This window comes from Lygodium microphyllum, chromosome 14 (assembly GCF_053477565.2).
Source record: "Lygodium microphyllum isolate KBCC chromosome 14, Lygodium_microphyllum_v1.1.10, whole genome shotgun sequence".
NCBI lineage: Eukaryota > Viridiplantae > Streptophyta > Polypodiopsida > Schizaeales > Lygodiaceae > Lygodium > Lygodium microphyllum.
The window spans coordinates 28535693-28553762 of NC_141148.1; positions in this window are offsets into that span (position 1 = coordinate 28535693).

The window sequence follows — 18070 nt, forward strand, 5'->3', positions numbered from 1 at the left end:
CAGAAATCATGTCGGTATAATGCTTCATCATATCCTTAACTTCGCCAAGGACATTAGAGGCACTCGACTCATAGCCTTAATCGTCTATCCATCGTTCCATTGGCCTAACAATTTGATTGGGCATTGGTTGTTGACTCACAGGAACAACATTAGGGTTCGAAACTTGGCCTCCAATATTTGGTGGAGCCAACTGACTAGACATAGGCATAGTCACACTGGGAGGAGCTGGCAGCAAAGGTACATTTTGAACCATGCTTCCTCTCCCGTTAGGGTTATTCATAGGCATCCCTTGACTTCCATTTGTCAATGGTAAATTGCCTCCAGGTACTAGACCCCCATTAAGATTTATTTGAGAGGAGTAGGCCGTTTGTAATCGTGACTCTACTCCTTCTGGCCATGTAATGGCGGTGTCTATATAAGCCAAAGACACACTGCTCAATTGTACCTGAATATTAGAATCCAATCCATGCAAGAAATATTGCAATTGGACAGCCGGCGGAATAGGAATGTAAGTTTGTAACTTACAAAACACTTCCTTAAGCTTCTTAGCATAGGCTTTCACATTCTCATGGGGGTCTTGGTGTGTTACATTCAACACATGCAACCAGTATTGGCCACCTCTTTCAGGGGCATATTCTCCTCGGAAAGCTGCATAAAATTGGTCGATTGTAGTAATGGTTGCAGTCTCTATGCTATGATACCATACTGCAGCCCTTCCTTTTAATGTCATGTTAAAGAACATCATAAGATGTCCCTCATCTTGGATACGGTAATTAAACATTAATCTTTGGGATTCACAAATGTGAAGCTGAACTCCTAAAGCTGGTAGATCTGGCATCCCTGCAGGAATTGCAATGGGTTGTGCCATGACGACAATCGGATTGACAATAGGAGTTTGCACTTATGGAATCACACCCCCACTTGAAGTGGATTGACTTGGTGGAAGAGGGGAAGAACTTACGCTTCCTCCTGCACCTAAACGACTATGTGCAGCAATTGGGTTACTAAGACCACTGCCACTTATGTGTATTAGGCTACTGCTTTGAGGAGAATAGCGACTTATGATCTCCAACCGCCGTCTAGCCCTCTCAGCACGTTCTGCTTTTTGTATTTCGGCTTGACGGTCCTTGTCAGAGGACATAAACCAACTTTCTAGTCCTTAAAAACCCTAGATTTGAGAATCACTACTTATTGGCAGCTCCCGGCAGACGCACCACTGATGGGACCTAAAATGGACTGACACTAGCTATGGCACTAGCCGTACCTCATACTCATAACAGACAAACACACCCTCACGGCCTCGCGGACCAAGAGCGTCAATCTACTGCTAAAGGACAAACTTCCCTAAAGCCTAATCTATGCGTTTATAGTTTTATAGTTTTGTAGTCCAACGTTTCCCTTTCTATAAACCCCTCAGAGGGAGAACCCATACACATTGGCAATAAATACCATGATAATCACATACATGGGAGGCAACCTCTCGGTAGAATCACCATGGCCCCACTGCAGCTCTCCTACATCGCAGGGATCAGCCCGTTGATGCGCTGCTCAACATATAAAACAAACGAACAAACTCCACTCTTCATTTCAAACGTCTCCAAGAGATATACCATGTTTCCTCACCAAATAATCCCCCAAAACCAAATGTCTATCCTACGGCTTAGGATGCCTTTTCACACTCAGCGTGGATCATTGTCATTGAAAACAGGTGCTATGCATCCAATCATTTTATTCCGATGCCATGATCGTTATGCACATGCAAAGGTGAATGATTCTAGAGTGCTCAAACATCATTTTAAATCAGAAACACGTGGTGCACAAACATGCTTTCAAATGCTTATTCCCTAACCCATTGCGACGATGAAAGGATAGCACCGAGATAACATTCGTGCTACTATCCTCTTAATTAACATACCACAAACTCTATGTCATGATGTGCATAAGAAAATCAACAACAATCAGCACGCAAATCACACCATTCAAACATCCCAACCCCCTATGTTTAGGTATTGCTTTCGTTGCATAGGTGTAGAGGTTCATTTTGTCATGTTTTGATGTATAGAAAGCAATAAATCACAAACTTTGACAAAGAGATAGGGCAAACTGAGGCCAAACCTCATGCTTTGCCACTACCACAAATCCACAAATAATCATCATATTTTTCCTTATTTTTCCAAGACATATTTCTATTTTTTCCTTTATTTTTTCTATTTTTTGATTTATTTGACAGTAAAATATGCTATTTTCTAGTTTTTCTTGTTCCAATCACTTCAGCATACTAACATATAATTTATCTTCCATATTCCCCCCATGGGAACATATTTTGCCTACTCGAAACGGAAAAACTACCATTTTGCCACTTAAAAACCGCATTTCGGGTTTACAGGAATTAAATAAAGCATGTAAATCATTGCAAAACTAAAATTTTCTGATAAACAGCAATTTCTCATAATGCAAACAACACACAAACAAATTTTCATCCAATAAGAACATAATTATCATCATAAACTATAAAAAATCCTTCATTTTCTTCATAAAAATGGTCATATCGTGTTTTTACATAACCCGAGATGCCTTTAATGACTTCATAACCAGCAAACGGAGCCTCCATTGCTCTCAATCCAATGCTATACTTCAATCTTCAGCATCTCTATCCATCTCCATCACCATTTTCTTCATTTTCCTTCCCCGGTTCCTTCATTAAGATGGTACACATGAACAACCCATAGAGAAGAGAGAGAGGGAGGAGAGAGAAATACTAGAATCTATTCTCTCCATCCACACAGACATCCCTCGTGTGAAGGGCGGCGATAGCATTAGCAAAGAGGGAGAAGATGAGGGGTAATGTCAGTCAGATGGGGTACTCATAGCCAGGAATCAACATCCTCATGGATGGAGCGCAAATTTCGGCGCCTGTCTGCACCACGCCATCACGCCATGTTTTCTCATGTTTTTTTTCCATCAAATTTTGAAGGGGGGTTAAAATCCCCCAAAGGGCACCCCCCCTTTTGGCCAAGGTTTGGTCGGCCTCTTCATATCTTGCCCATCTTGTGGCCTCTTCCCCGTCCAGACTCCGATTCGAGCTCTGAAAAATCCTGGGTGTCCAGCTTGGCATCCCGCACTGACTGGCAACTCTTGACATCCTACACAGTAGTCGAAAAAATTATCAAAAATCCACAAGTGTCGCTCGAGCGCCTTTTAAAAGCCGTATTTCACTTGGTGCTTAAAATCGTCCTAGCTGCAGTTGTATTGACTACAAAGGGTTGAATCAAGCAACTATCAAAAATAAATACCCCATTCCAAGAATAGATGAATTACTTGACCGTCTTCAAGGGGCGAAGATCTTCTCAAAGATAGATCTTAGATCTGGATATTACTCAAAACAAGAAAAGGATCATGAACCCCAGTTTTGCATTGTTCTTGAAACAATGAGAGCACACAAGCTTTATGCCAAGAAGAAGAAGTGCATATTTTTCAAGCAACAGATTGAATATCTAGGATTCATTGTATCAGCAAAAGGAATTTCAGTAGATCCCAGAGACGTTCTAGAATGGCCAACACCAACTTCTGTCAAAGAAATACAAAGTTTTCATGGATTGACAAGATGGTACATAATTTTCATCAAAGATTATTCTTTGATTGTAGCACCTCTGACTGATCCACTAAAGAAGCAAGTAGCAATTGTATGGTCACCTGCTGAACAGACCAGCTTTGACAAACTAAAGCAAAGCTTAGTATCAGCACCCATCCTGAAACTTCCTGATCTTAGTAAGGAGGTTGAAGTGGTAACTGATGCTAGCGCACTTGCTTTAGGATGTGTACTTATGCAAGAAGGTCATCCCGTAGCATATTCTTCAAGAAAATTGAAGAGCCATGAAAGAAATTATGCTACCCACGACCTGGAGCTATTGGTTGTTATCCATGCTCGCAAACTTTGGAGACATTACTTACTAGGTAATAAATTTTCCTTAGTGACGGACCACAAGAGTCTTAAATGGATTTTCACTCAGAGTGAGCTCAATATGAGACAACGTCGATGGATTGAAGTGCTGGAAGAATATGATTTTGAAATCAAATATAGGCCTGGAAAAGAGAATGTAGTTGCCGATGCACTCAGTCGCAAGGCATTTCTAAATTCTCTTATTTTGCAAGATCCATCAACAACAAGGTCTCTAGCCACAAAGGTATTAATGCCAAACAACCCGATTCTTGAGCTAGCAAAAGAAGGGGCATATCATGACCTAGTCTATCAGAAAATGCTAAGGGAGATCCCCATCAAGGATCAAGACCTGAAGCTACAGATGAAGTATCAAGAATTCTCCATCAGTAATGGACTTGTCTACTTTAGGACAAGATTATGTATCCCTGCAAGCCAAACTCTCAAGCAGAAGATACTGTGGGAAGCCCATGACTCCCCTTTCTCAGGACATCCTGGTTATGCCAAGATCCTTAATGTGGTCAGAAAGAGCTATTATTGGGAAAGGCTCAAGGGCGACGTACTCAAATATGTCACGGAATGTTTGTCGTATCAATGCATTAAGGCAAAACTTGTTAAAAAGCCTGGGAAATTGCAACCACTTGACATTCCACAAATGAAATGGGAGTTCATTAGTATGGACTTCATTGTTGGCCTACCCCAAGTTTAGGGAGGATATAAGTCTATTATGGTAGTAGTAGATATGCTCACCAAGGTCGCACATCTCATCCCTATCAAGACGAACTATAAAGCTTCAGACATCGCAAGATTATTCATCAAGGAAATATTCAAACCTCATGGGTTACCCAGAAGAATCATTAGTGATCGTGACTCTCTTTTCACATCACACTTCTAGAGGGCTATCTTTGAGGCTATTGGAACTCAACTCTGTTTCAGTACAACTTACCATCCCCAAACTGATGGACAAATAGAATGAATCAATCAGGTCATTGAAGATATGCTTAGGGCATACTGTTGTCGCAAACCCAAAAAGTGGATTCAAGACTTACCGTTGGTTGAGTTTGCCTACAATGCTTCTTACCAACAAAGTATTCAGATGACCCCTTTCCAAGCATTGTATGGGCATGATTGTCGAACCCCTTTAAACTTCTCAGATCCAACTTTGAGGGTAGAAGCTTCAAGGCAGATGCTGGAAGATATGGATGATCAAATCAAATCAATAAGACAATACATTCAAGCTGCCAAGATAGACAAAAGGCTTACGGTGACTTGAAATGGCAAGACAGATCCTTCGTTGAAGGTGATATGGTCTTCATCCATGTATGCCCTAAAAAGAGTTCATTGTCCTTGGGAGAGTACAAGAAGCTAAGTCCGAGGTATTGTGGACCTTATAAGATCACTAAGTGCCTAGGGTCTAATGCTTACAAACTATAGCTGCCCACAACTCTAAAGATTCATAATGTATTCCACGTTAGCCTATTGATACCTAATCCAAATCATGTACTTGATGATCATCAAATTGTAATGCCTAGCCAAGGAGTCCTTGAGCTACGGCTTGATAGAGTCCTAGATGTCAAGGAGAGGCATTTGAGATCAAGGACCTTGAGAGAATACCTCATCCAGTGGAAAGATTACCCTGAAGAGGATGCCACTTGGATGGATGAAGATACTCTCAACCAACAATACCCCCAGGTCTTCTCAAGATGAGGACATCTCGATTCCTCTAAGGGGGAGAGGATGTAATATTCCCCTCCCCCCCCCCCCCCGGTGCCTCCCCCCATGAGAACCCCCCCTTAAGATTTTTTTTTTTAATTAGACAAATTTTTTTTAACTCTCCCTCTCTCTCCCCCTGCCGATTGCATGGCGGGGAGAGATAGAATGAGTGAGTGAGTAAGAGGAAGATAAGGGGGGCATGCAGCCCCCCAGGTGGGAGGGTTGGCAGCCATACCACCCTCCTCCCCCTCTTTAAAAAGAGGGGGCCTTCCCCTCCCTCTGGTAGCGTAGTCCCCCTCCCTCATCAGCCTGCTGCCACGCCCCCTCCTCCCTGGTTGATGGTTGTAGCTCCTCCCATCCTCGTCAACGAACGCAGCTCCCCTCCCTCGTCACCTGCATCGTCATGCTCCCCCTCCATCTGTGGTAGTAGCAACGCCCCCCTGTGGCCATCATCAAAAACACCCCCCTGGCCGTGATCAGAGAAACCCCCCCCCCCCCCCCCCCCCCCGGTGCTCAGCGAAGAAGAAGAAGAAGAAGAAGAAGGGAGAGAGAGAGAGGAGAAGAAGAGAGGAGGAAGAGGGAGAGAGAGAAGGAGAAGAAGAGAAGAAGAAGAAGGGAGAGAGAGAGGAGAATAAGTGAAGAAGAAGGAGAGAGAGAAAGAAGGGGAAGAAGAGAAGAAGAAGAAGAAGAAGAAGAAGAAGAAGAAGAAGAAGAAGAAGAAGAAGAGGGAGAGAGAGAGAGAGAAGGAGAAGAAGAGAGGAAGAAGAAGAAGAAGAAGAAGAGAAGAGGAAGAAGAGGAATTCCTGAAGATACACCCCTCTCCCCCTTCATTATTGTATTTCCCCACTCAAGGAGAGGCGGCGAGAATTTTGCTAGGAGAGTGCGAGAATCCCATCACTCGTACACGCATCTTTGAGTATGGCCCCGAAGCATAGTTCCACAAATATGGCCGGAAACCCTGCAAGCGTGGATGGAGGTTCGAAACAAGGTGGCACCGCAACCGCGAACGATTCATCAGGCATCATCACGGCATCACTCCAAACCAAGGTTGTTCTGTTATTAAACCATAGGTTATAATTATCATGACAAAAAATCATATTCACATGCATCACATTAAATTGCGTATTTGATAATTTCCTAGGTATGAACTTAGCTGTGATGTAGGTAACGAGCAAGATAAATTCCGTTGAAGAAGGCATCACAATAGGTGAAATTGATTAGATAATTGCATCATAGTTTACCAGAAACATCTTGCAAGAATTCATGCATAAAGTGCATTGTTCCTTGCACAAGTTCTTGCTTAAAATACATTTCAGAGGTCATTGAAAGAAGCAAAGTGCATCTCCATATCGCAAGATGGATTCTAAGGTACATGTAATAATCTGCTGAAAAGATTAAAGTGCAACTAGGCTCATACAATGATCACATAAAGTTAGATCATTCAAGAAGGTTATAGATCATGTAAATAACTACATAGAGGATAATGCTAAGATTGCATGCATAAAAAGTATCTTCGCATGTGTGGCATAAAATAACGCATGGATTATGTCAAAATTGTAAGTATTGAAATGAAGGCATAGCATTACGTTGCATGCCTTAAAGTTGTTGGAAAATTTCATCGTTGTTTGTAATTTACCAACTAGGACTAAGATCCATGAATCCCATGACACGGTCCTTGGTGACTTGACGAGGGATAGGCAAAAGCTTGGTGCTTGTGAGCACTATTAAGAGGGCTTAAGAAGGTTATACTTAAGTCGTAGTAGGAACTGTTCTAAACAAAATGGTCTTGACCAACCATGGTCAAGGGGATATACAATCTTGATCAATTAAGATCAAAGATAAAGGTACATATGTACTATAAGGGATCTGGGAGATAACCAATAAGTTGACCAATTGAGGACAACAGGGTTGTCCATGGTCTATCTCACAAGGAGACCTAGGGTAAGGATAATTAGGTCGATAGAGTACAAACCCTAACCCGAAGATAAAAGGGAAACATGCAACTTAGTTTGCCAAGCCCTTGGGATCTCGCCAAGTTGCAAATGGTCCAGGATCAAATGCTAGGAGCATTCGGGAAGAAGGAATCACACCTTAGCAATTGGTCGTACAAACGGCCTCCGAAATGATAGTGATTGTACACTTAGGTACATTGTTTGAATTTCCTTGCTCAAGGAACTATGTCAAGGCAAAACACTTAATGCTTCAGGTTAAAAGCGTGGAGGGAGAGGCAGGTTCAGTTACCTCCGACTGTCTGCCTGGCCCTATCCAAGGGGGTTGTTAGTCGCACCAGGTATATGGACCTAACCCATTGCGAGAGGTCTCTCTGTGGGTGCTGCTTGGAGCGAGAGGACACTTGGGTGCCAGGGGAGGCTTTGGCTGTAAATTCCTTGCATCCGAATCCTACACAAGAGGCCGACGTAACTCGAGATGGGATCTCGAGGCCCGTGTACTAGACTATGGGTGGAAACGTGGAGCAACAATCCTGTTGATTGCTGGGATAGCCTTCGAGCATGATACTTGATGTATCCCGGGACTATGATAAATAAATATCAGATATTTGAAAAAGGAACTTGCTTGACATTGTTTTGGTGTCAGTGCCTAAGTTACGTGAAGGAACCTGTGTTTAAATTGATTAATTAAGGAAGTTTCTTTTGCATGTCAAACATAATATGGTAGGTAATTAGATAATTAAGCAAACCGAGGAAAGTGCGATGGACGTGACTTAGGTCCTACGGAAGCGTGGTCCCGGTTAGCTGGGAACTTTTCTCAAAAGACGTGATAACGAGACTATGAAGACCTAGTGTCAGTAGAGTTAGGATCCCGATTTATGCTGTTTTAGGGGAACCGAATGGGACTATGCCTTATGGACAGAGAGGTTGAGCTTCGCATCCCTCTCCCTTCCCATTCTCCATGAACCAAGTGCAGCATGAATCCGCTTCAACTCTATTGTTCCTACACAAAGTGGTTCATCTGGAGCTCGACGCTAGCTACTTCCTAGAGACTTTGCTGATAGGAAAGGAACCCTGACTTCAAGTCGATCCTAAGTGAAATGGCTGGACACTTCCACTTGGGACAGACTCGAGAAGACCTAGATCACAAACCCTGTGACATTCCTTGCGAGTGCTAGGCGGCGCTTTCTAGACTCTCTTCTCGATGGGCTTCTAAGACGTGTCCCACAAGTGGATGAGCGGACACGTTACACTATCTTGGGGTGAGTACCAAGCTTTGCTTCTTGTATCTTGATTTTAGCTTCGATGACTACGTTGTGCTATGGTATAAAGGAAGTTGTCTATGGCATGGCCATGATTGAAGCATTTTATGTTATGTTCTGTTATTTTCTTAGTTCAGTTCATTAGTTTTCTTATTGATTTCCATGGTAGAATAGACCTTCTTTACATTGTTATCAGAGCTTTAGTTTAGACCCTGTGAGGAGTCATTTTTCTACATTAGATCTAGTTGCAGTGACTAGGGAGTGGAAACCGTAGTTAAAATTTAGTCACGAGAGTTAGTTCTTCCATAACCATAGTTAGACATGGAGATCTATCACAAACTATGACTAAGATGGAGGTTCTTGGCATGACCGAGTGAATAATGGTAGGCTCTAGCTATTTTACTAGGTTGTCATCAAATTTTGGCTTATTTTGAAGGATATTTATTAAAAGGAGAGCTATGAGAGACTAGAGGGGACTACAGTTCCCTCTACTTTTGAAAGTAGGGTTCATCTTCTTCTTCCTCATCTCTCTCAAGCTTTTCTCTGAGCTTAAATGGTGGATTTCCTTGCATATCTTCTTTCTTTTACATCAATGACTTGAATGCTTGTCAAAGCCTCATTCTACTTGACACATGGAATATGGTCATAACCATTCTTGGAAGGTTTGATGCAAAATGTGGACAACAAATCAGATCAAAATACACTATCCTAAAGCTCCACGTGATAAACATAGGAGGTAAGGCTAGGAGGAGGGCACAATGCTGCTGATTGTTTGTAGAATGAAACCCTTGAAAGCCTCCATCACTACGTTTTCTGTAGAAATATGTTTGCTTACACCGTTGTAGCCAATGCCAGAATCAGAGATGATCATCGGTTGATGCGCATCTAAGTTGCACGAGACCACCTCGTGATCTTCCTAGTCGCAAGCATAAACCCTTGCCGCCTCCATATCCTGTGAGTTGGAATAGCTACTTGTGTCTTCCTGATCATCCAAAGTCTTAACAGTATGCCATTCACCCCTCCAACAATGCTACTAGCTCCTATAGGAGTCTACTAATCTCTGTAGAGGATCGATGGTCTTGGCCGCCTACTATTGTTGATTCTGCGACCATGGCCACCACTTCTTCAATTGCAGCCACTCATGATGGTGATGGCGATGCGGATATCGCAGATGCTACCAGGGCGCTAAATGAAAGGATCACATGGCGCTGAATGAACTCTTGTAGATCTTGAGGCTTCTGGATATTGAGGACAAGCTCTGGCTGTTGCTATCCGTCAATATCCATTTTTGCTATGCATGGCTTTCTCTTTTGGTAAGCTTTGCCTCTCCCTTCATCTTCTTTCTGCCAAGAGAATGATAACATCGGATCAAGCCACTTTATCTTTGAAGTGAATGGTGATGGTGGATCAACCACGTTGCCATGGTGCTAAATGAAAGGATCAGTCGTGCTACTAGGATGGTAAATGAAGAATAGCTTGGAATTGGTCTTTGATCTCATGAGCAAGGGCCTCATTTTGGCTTTGAAGTAGTTTGCAAGTTAACAGATTCGGCAAAGCTATTGTGAACAACTCATACTCTCTGTGGAAGCTCTGCTCTTGAGGATTCTAGTAGCCAAAATGCTTTGTCTTGCAATAGGGTGAGGTCTTGACCTTTGAGTGAGTTTTGAGAAAAGCAACATCCTACTTTGATGATGGTTCAATTGTAGTAGCCTATTGTATGTAGGGGCAAGGTAGTCATACTAGTTCACATTCCTATTCCAATCTACATGCTATGAAGCATATGAGCTCCTAGACAAATTAAAGGGATTCTTTGGGACCATCTCTCCACCTTGTATGCTTGTGGCGGCAGAACCCAAATAAGGGTCACAACCTACTTATGAATACCTTGGCATGAGGGGTCTCCAGTTTCAACATTCTTGTAGGTGGATTGGGAAGTGAAAAAGCAAAAGACATTCATGAGTTGTGATTCCAAGGTTCACTTGGAAAAAATGAATCTTATTTTACTAAAGGCTCTTGTTTCAGAAAATTTTGGTGTTGCACTGTGGGCATGTGTAGTCGGCAAGAATGATTATACATTATATTTGGGGGAGCTCACAATAGTGCAAATCTGTTAGTTCAGCAATTGCCTCAACAACTATTCATGTTCAGTCTTCAGACACCATCACGATTCCAGCCATTACCACATAGAAATTAATGAGTAGACAATGACAAAGACATCAACACATTGGATAGTGCAAATTCCAACAAGCATGTCTAAGAAGTTGAAGCTCATTTCACCTACAAAAGGAAAATGGGATTCACTCAATTCAACCTTCTAATGCTTCACTAGCTTTTTAGATGGAAAAGATAGAGTGACAAGAGATGCTTGTTGGCAAGAGGGTCAACTTTGCTCTTTGATACGAGGGTTTTTATAGAATGCAACAGAAGCATTTACTATATGAGAGAGATGTCATGATCATGTTAAACAATCTCCATACCAAAAAATTATAGTAGCCCAAATCAGTCCTCCCAAAAGTACTCCTAAATTGATGCATGTGGTACTAGGATCCTCAATTCTGTGGGAGCAATTGTTAATCAAATCATTTGCATCCAAGAAAATGGAATAAAGATGTGAATCAACTAATGAAAACTTGGAACATACAGGGCTTCCACAAGAGATAAATAGGGTAAATCCTTATGATGTGTAGGAAGTAATTCCTCTAGTTGGTTCAAATAGATATTTTTGTGAAAACGATTGTGTTGGAAGGTACTCATCATGTCATCAATGTATCAGCTAACCATGATAGGATATAAGAGCTAACAAATTTTGAATAGACAACACCCATGCAGTTGAAGCAAATGTCTTTTCATAATTCTAGCATGCTAAGCAAGGTTTTTGGCCATTATAAGTGGTCCTTGTACCTCTTTAAGATATCATCTAGCATGGACTTCACTTTGAAGGTTTACTTAGCTTTATCACTTATTTGTTGGAGGGTCTATTCAGGAAGTGCTTGAAGATGGTCTTTTTCTTAAGTGGGAAAAACGATTTTGTACATATTTGTGTTCTTACAATGGGAAGGAAATTTAATGCAAGCCCACAGATGTTTGAATTCATTCAATTGGACATTGTAAGTCAGATGCAGTTTCAATTTTGTTGGCTCAATCTATTCGCAACATTTTTTCAGTACATTGCCTCAGTTAGACATTGTTTTATGGATTGCAATGCTTATGGCATTTTGAGCAAGTCCTTGGAGAAAATGCTTTATAGCTGTCTTGTTAGATTATCAGAATAGTAGGCCCCATTCTTTTGGTGCAGGCTAATGTTTTGGCATATCCAAATCTATGTGGAATAGAATTAAGTAGATTGATCTTTTGGTGATCAATAAGATTGCTACGAGTCAAAATAGTCCCTATAGAAGAGAACAAACTCTTCTTAAAGTTGCCCATAAATGTAATGTCACGATCGAACACAATCTTTTTTGGCATCTCATGAAGTTTGAAGATACTTTCCATAAACTGATTAGCCACTTGCTTTACTATAAATTGAACCTTTGTTGGAATGAAATGGGCTAATTTAGTTAACCAATCTACAATCACATAAATGCTATTTCACTTGTCATGATTTGTTGTAGACAATCTTGTAATAAAATCCATGCTAAGAGTGCTATTGTATGCAGATTTGACCATTGCGAATCCATATGCACACCAAATTTTGGAAAATAGGAAAATCTAAGAGGTGGATTATTCAGACAAATGTTTGATAGAGAATACAATGCTTGCTAACGAATTAAGTACACTACTTTGTTGAATATCTACTTCAGTCACAAATAGATGATGAATCTAGAAGAGATTATTTCCTCTGCTTTGGCTACTTGCAAAACTGAAAGTGAACAGCACTTAGCCATCATTTTTCTATGCATTTGGAGTAGCTATGCAGGAATAACAAGTATACTATGCAAACAAAAAGCATGCTTATCGTGAAGATTATGAAGAATATGCAAGGTATGGACATCAATCTCATGATCAACAGCATTATGAGCCACAATCTTCTTGTCATGGATATTATGAACAACAGTATGACTATGATCCACTATTGTATTATGACTATGAGTACAACAAGCATTGGAATGACCAACAACATGCATATGACAATGATGAGAACTCTATTGAGTTGCACCATCCAAGTGATGGTCATAATATTTTTGGACAACAACAACATGTCAATCCTTATGTTTATGGTCCGCCCCAAAAGTGAGGACATCCTTACAGTCATTTTGGACACTCTTCCATGTATAAGAATCACGTGGGATGGCCATAATTTGAGAATGGTTTCAACTCTTTTGATATGCATACAAATGGACAGTCATATATGAATGGGCAGCAACATGTATATGATCATGGTCATGGATATGAACAATGTTATGCTAGTGAACATGGGCAGCAATCAATACTTCTATGATGATCAACCATCCCATAGTCAATATTATGATGATGATCAACCATTTCCTGGACATTAGCATTATGCTAGTAGAAATGAATGTGGTCATGACTATGGAAAACCATTTTATCATGAGAAGTATGGCAGTCATAGTGGCTAGCATGATGTTATTCAAGGAAAACTCTTAACCAACGATGATATTAGAGGACTACATGCACAAGGCTTATGTTATAGATATGCTGAACCAATATCTTCTAATCATAAAGATATATGCAAGAAAAGGAATGCTAAAGTGATGATGGTTATAGAGTTTTTGGATAATGAAGAGGAAGCTGAAGAGGCTGAAGAGGAAGTGGATCGTAAAGTCCAAGATGGAGAGTCTTACAAATCCTTTGAAGTTGATCATGATGCCTATAAGCTTTCTAACCTACATCATGCTAAAGTCCAAGTGAATGCAGTAATTGAAGAGGGATATATAAAGGAGCTTAATGAAGCCATACAACAATCTATGGACTCAAATAACATGTTTTCAATTGATGACCTTATCTTTCCATTTGATTTGGGGGATCATGAGGATGCTTCCTTGTTTCCATTCGACCCAGGAGGTAATAATGGGATATATTTTTCTACAAAGGGAACTTATGGTTGTGATGACTATTTTGATAGTTATCCATTTGACCCTAGAGGCATATTGGCCTTCAGTGACTTTCATTGTTGGTGGGTTGTAAATAACGCTTGCAATGTTGATTCCTTAGCATATTCATATCATCCTCTCTAAGGCTTCATGATTCCTTCAAAATAGTGGGATTATTGTAGTTACAGGATAGTGGAGGATAGCTTGCTGTATAAAAATATTGTCATGAATTAAATTGCCTTAGTGACATCAAAAAGTGGTTTTGATGGTATGGGCTAATGCCTTGGCTTGTGTACTTCATTTTTATACCTCAAACACTCAATTTGGACACACCAGTCAAAAGTTATGGTAGTTTTACAAATTCGGCCCTGTTTGGACAGCAAGCAGTCATTTCACTGTTTTAGGTTCATTATGCGATTTCTTCATGGAAAGTGCTTCCACATGCTTATGGATCTTCATTGACATGATTTGCTTCATTAATACCCATAAAGATAAGCACCCGAGTCTCCTTCTCCATTGGAAACTTAGGGGATGATGAGGCCACAAGAGTGCAGAAGGAAGAAGTGGACCAAGCCGCAAAAAAGAAGGAAGCTCTACTCCAAAAGAAAGCAAATAGAGAAGAGAAGCTCTACTCCAAATGATTTGTAAGAATTAACCAAAAAAGAAGGAGTCTAGAAAACTAGAAGATGAACGAACTGGAACAAAAAAGAAAGCAAATAGAGTAGAGACAGGGAGCTGGCTAGCAGAGGGAAAGATCTCCAAATGAAATTGTGTGGAGATATTGCTTTGTTTGGGAGATCCAAGGCCTTCAAGACCTGCAAGTACAAGCTAGATATGGACACTATTATGGTAGCAACAACAGAAATTGGTAATGTTGAAACCTTTTGGCTAGGGAAATGTTGGTGCTTGATGTGCCACAGAGAAGCTCTATGAGTCAGGGAACACTTCTCTAGAAGGAATTTTAGTGAGATATTGACTGTGGAGAGAGATCTAGATGTTGCAAGAAAACAGGGTATTGTTGTCCATGGCAGCCATGAAAGCTCCAATGAAGGTGAAGGCAAAGTTGGAGTAGGAAATGAAGTCTTGAGTTGATACCAAGCTAGGTAGAAGTGAAAGGGAGCTAGAGAAGCAGAGTGAGGAGTTGAACATGCTCATGAGCTCTAATACCATGTGAAAAGTGCAGATCTAGAGCATGGCAAGAGCTATGGTGGATCGAAGATGAAGGCTAGATTCATGTTGACATAGACAATGAGTAGACAACTATTACACAAGTGATTTAGGCTCCAAGATGGAAGCTTGGACTCATAAAGACAATCTTGTGTATTGGATTGACAATGACAATGACACTAACTGAAAGAGGAAAGCATCATGATATTGCATTACTCATTGTGAAAGTACAATGCTTTATAGCACGTGGGTTGTTCCACTCTCCTTACTGTGCATATGGGATTCAGAACATCTCTTCTTGGAGCATACATCATTTGTCATTTATCAACACATGCCTCAAAATTGTTGTCCCATATCTTTCAGTACCATTTAGGTTGGGATTCACAGCCTTTGACTTTTCTTGGCTCTTCCATGACCTTATCCTCCCAATACTTTGCATGCCCTCTTCTCCATAACGTGGGATTTTTTTTAACCCTCTCATCTAGCCATCGCTTTCCTATCCTCTTTTAAGACCTGGATGGCTCCTTCAACCACTTGTGGGGACAACACTCGATTCAAGATAGAAGGGTAGAAGAATTCAAAATTAAATGGTCTACACCCATTCTCCCACTGCTCCCGATGGTTCAATTCTAGTGCCCAATTGATTGCAGTGCAATGATCTTCTTCTTATTAGCCTTATGCTTCTGATGATGGAGGTGGGGGTGGGCTCTGTTCACTGGGCTATACCTTGATGTCCTCATGTTGCTCAAAATCAGGCTCTTCTTCCCTTGGTGGTTCTTCTTGGGCCGTTGTGGTTGGCTGCTCTTGGTGCTCTTGCTCTCCAATTCCAAGCTACTCCCTACTTACATCAAAAGTTTCCTTTGTTACGTCAAGCTTGGGCTAGTGCTAGTTCTAGGGGTGTGCTCTTGGAGCCCATACCTTATGACTCTCCTTGAGATCTCCAGCTTCCTCTTTAGCCCTTCCACGAAGTCGTCATCTCTAGCCTGAGTTACATGAAGCACTGTGTTCAAGAAGGTGTATTGCTTGACTTCTAGCCCTGCCTTTAGTGCCTCGATCCTTGCTTCTGCCATGATTCTCTCACTTTCTACTAGGGCAAGGTGTTCGACTAGGTCTCTGACCCTTCCAAGATTTCTCTCTTTCTAGGCCTTGACCTTCTCCTCCATCTTTCCTTGACTCTAGCTTAGTTGTTGTGATAGCCTTGTCACCACTTCCTCTTGTTCTCTCTAGATTGCCAACATCTTCTACTTGCCTTTTTTGTGATGAGTCAGCTCCTCATTCAATCATTCCTGCTCTTAGAAGGTCCCAAGGAGTCGGTTTTCTACCTGTAGCAGCTTTTTAGTTGACTCGTTGTCTTTTTATGCCCTAGCCTCTTGCAGTTTCTTCAGTAGTCATTCCTTTTGCCATCTCTCCTTATGGAACTCTCTATAGGCCTGTGTCAGACCCTTTTCAACTCCTCGATGAGCTCCTTTCTAAGGTTCTCTAGTTGTTCATATTGCTCTTCCATGTCCTTTTGCCCCTATGTTAGGCTTGAGAAGTCCATTTCCAAATCCATTTTTCCCTCTATCTTCTCCACTTTGAGTTCCTTTGCACTCTCTTCTTCCTTCTCAACCTCCATTTTCTTCCTTGCTTCTAGTTCCTTCTTTAGATCATTCAACTACCTCTGATAGATGGTTATCTGCTTCATCTTCTCTAGCTGGTAGGCAACATCCTTTTCAATCTCTAACTCTACCATAGCAGCCTTCTTGTCTTCATCTTTTCGAGTTGGCCTAGGAGCTCCTGCACATATTCATCGTAGTTGGTTGCCATCGGTATGGCTAATGGCATGGACATTGTCGATGCTTTGACCTTGGACTTCTACGGGTCTTTTCTAGACTCTACATCCATAGCAACATGTCTTTTTGTTCTTATCACTAGGACTCTACCCACTTGGTGCTGGGCCAAGTTGCTTCACCGAGTTGAGCAGGTATTGCACCCACGCCACTACATTGCTTTGGTCCACTCCCACTTCTAAGGTCTCCTGGTGGGTGGTGGCAGGTGTGGCAATCAGGGCTGGTGGTGGGGCCTTTCCTTTGCCTAGCACAATGGACCCTTGAGCTGTTTCCTTTGCTGCAGTGTTGGAGTCTAGTTCATCACCTAGGCTTCTCCTTGTCGACTCCTCGGGATGGGCTTTGCAGCCTGATATTGGTGCCCTCTACCTTCAGCATTGTGAAAAATGCACCATCGTTGTGTCAAAATGCACATGTTGCTTATCGTACCATCCCTGCAAGCTGTACGTGTCAAATCAAGACCCGTGACCATAGGGTTTTTCAAGGCCATGGTCTAAGCTTCCTCCTCACTGATCTGTGTGTGGAATTGTTAATCGTACGAGCTCAAATTTTTAAAAAAATAGTCCGCTATGAAACCCTAATTTGGTGGAAGCCATAGTCAAGTTTCATCTAGCTCTTTTTTTTTGTTTTTTTCCTCTTCACCAACAATTGAACTCAAGCAAGGTTATGCCCTTCAAATCCATCAATTCACTAAAGCTTCAACAAGATTTCAATATCCAATAGGCAATCCTTGGAAAGCTTTTGAATATTTGAAGCTTTCACTGAAGGATAAGCATCAAGCATAGTGGCATTTTATGCTACCATTGCCTGTGTTTTTCAACACACTGCAAGTCAACTTGGTTACTAATCAACCTCAATCAAGTGAAGCCATTTTGAAGCTGAGAAGATTGATGAAAATTTGAAGATCTTGAGAACTCAAAGCTCAAGCAAACAACATTAAGTTTTACTAGTATCTCTTGATACTAGTTAGTGTTGTTTAACACTACTATTTCTTGTGCCCTTTGACACATTCAAGAATCAACTCACTGTTGATCTCATCTCACACTCACTTGAAGTTGATCAACATGGAAAAACTCAAACAAATAGCCAAGTTCAATGGAGAAGGCTTTCATACCTGGAAGGAAAAGACCATGTACCACCTTATGCGAAAGGACTTGTGGGACCT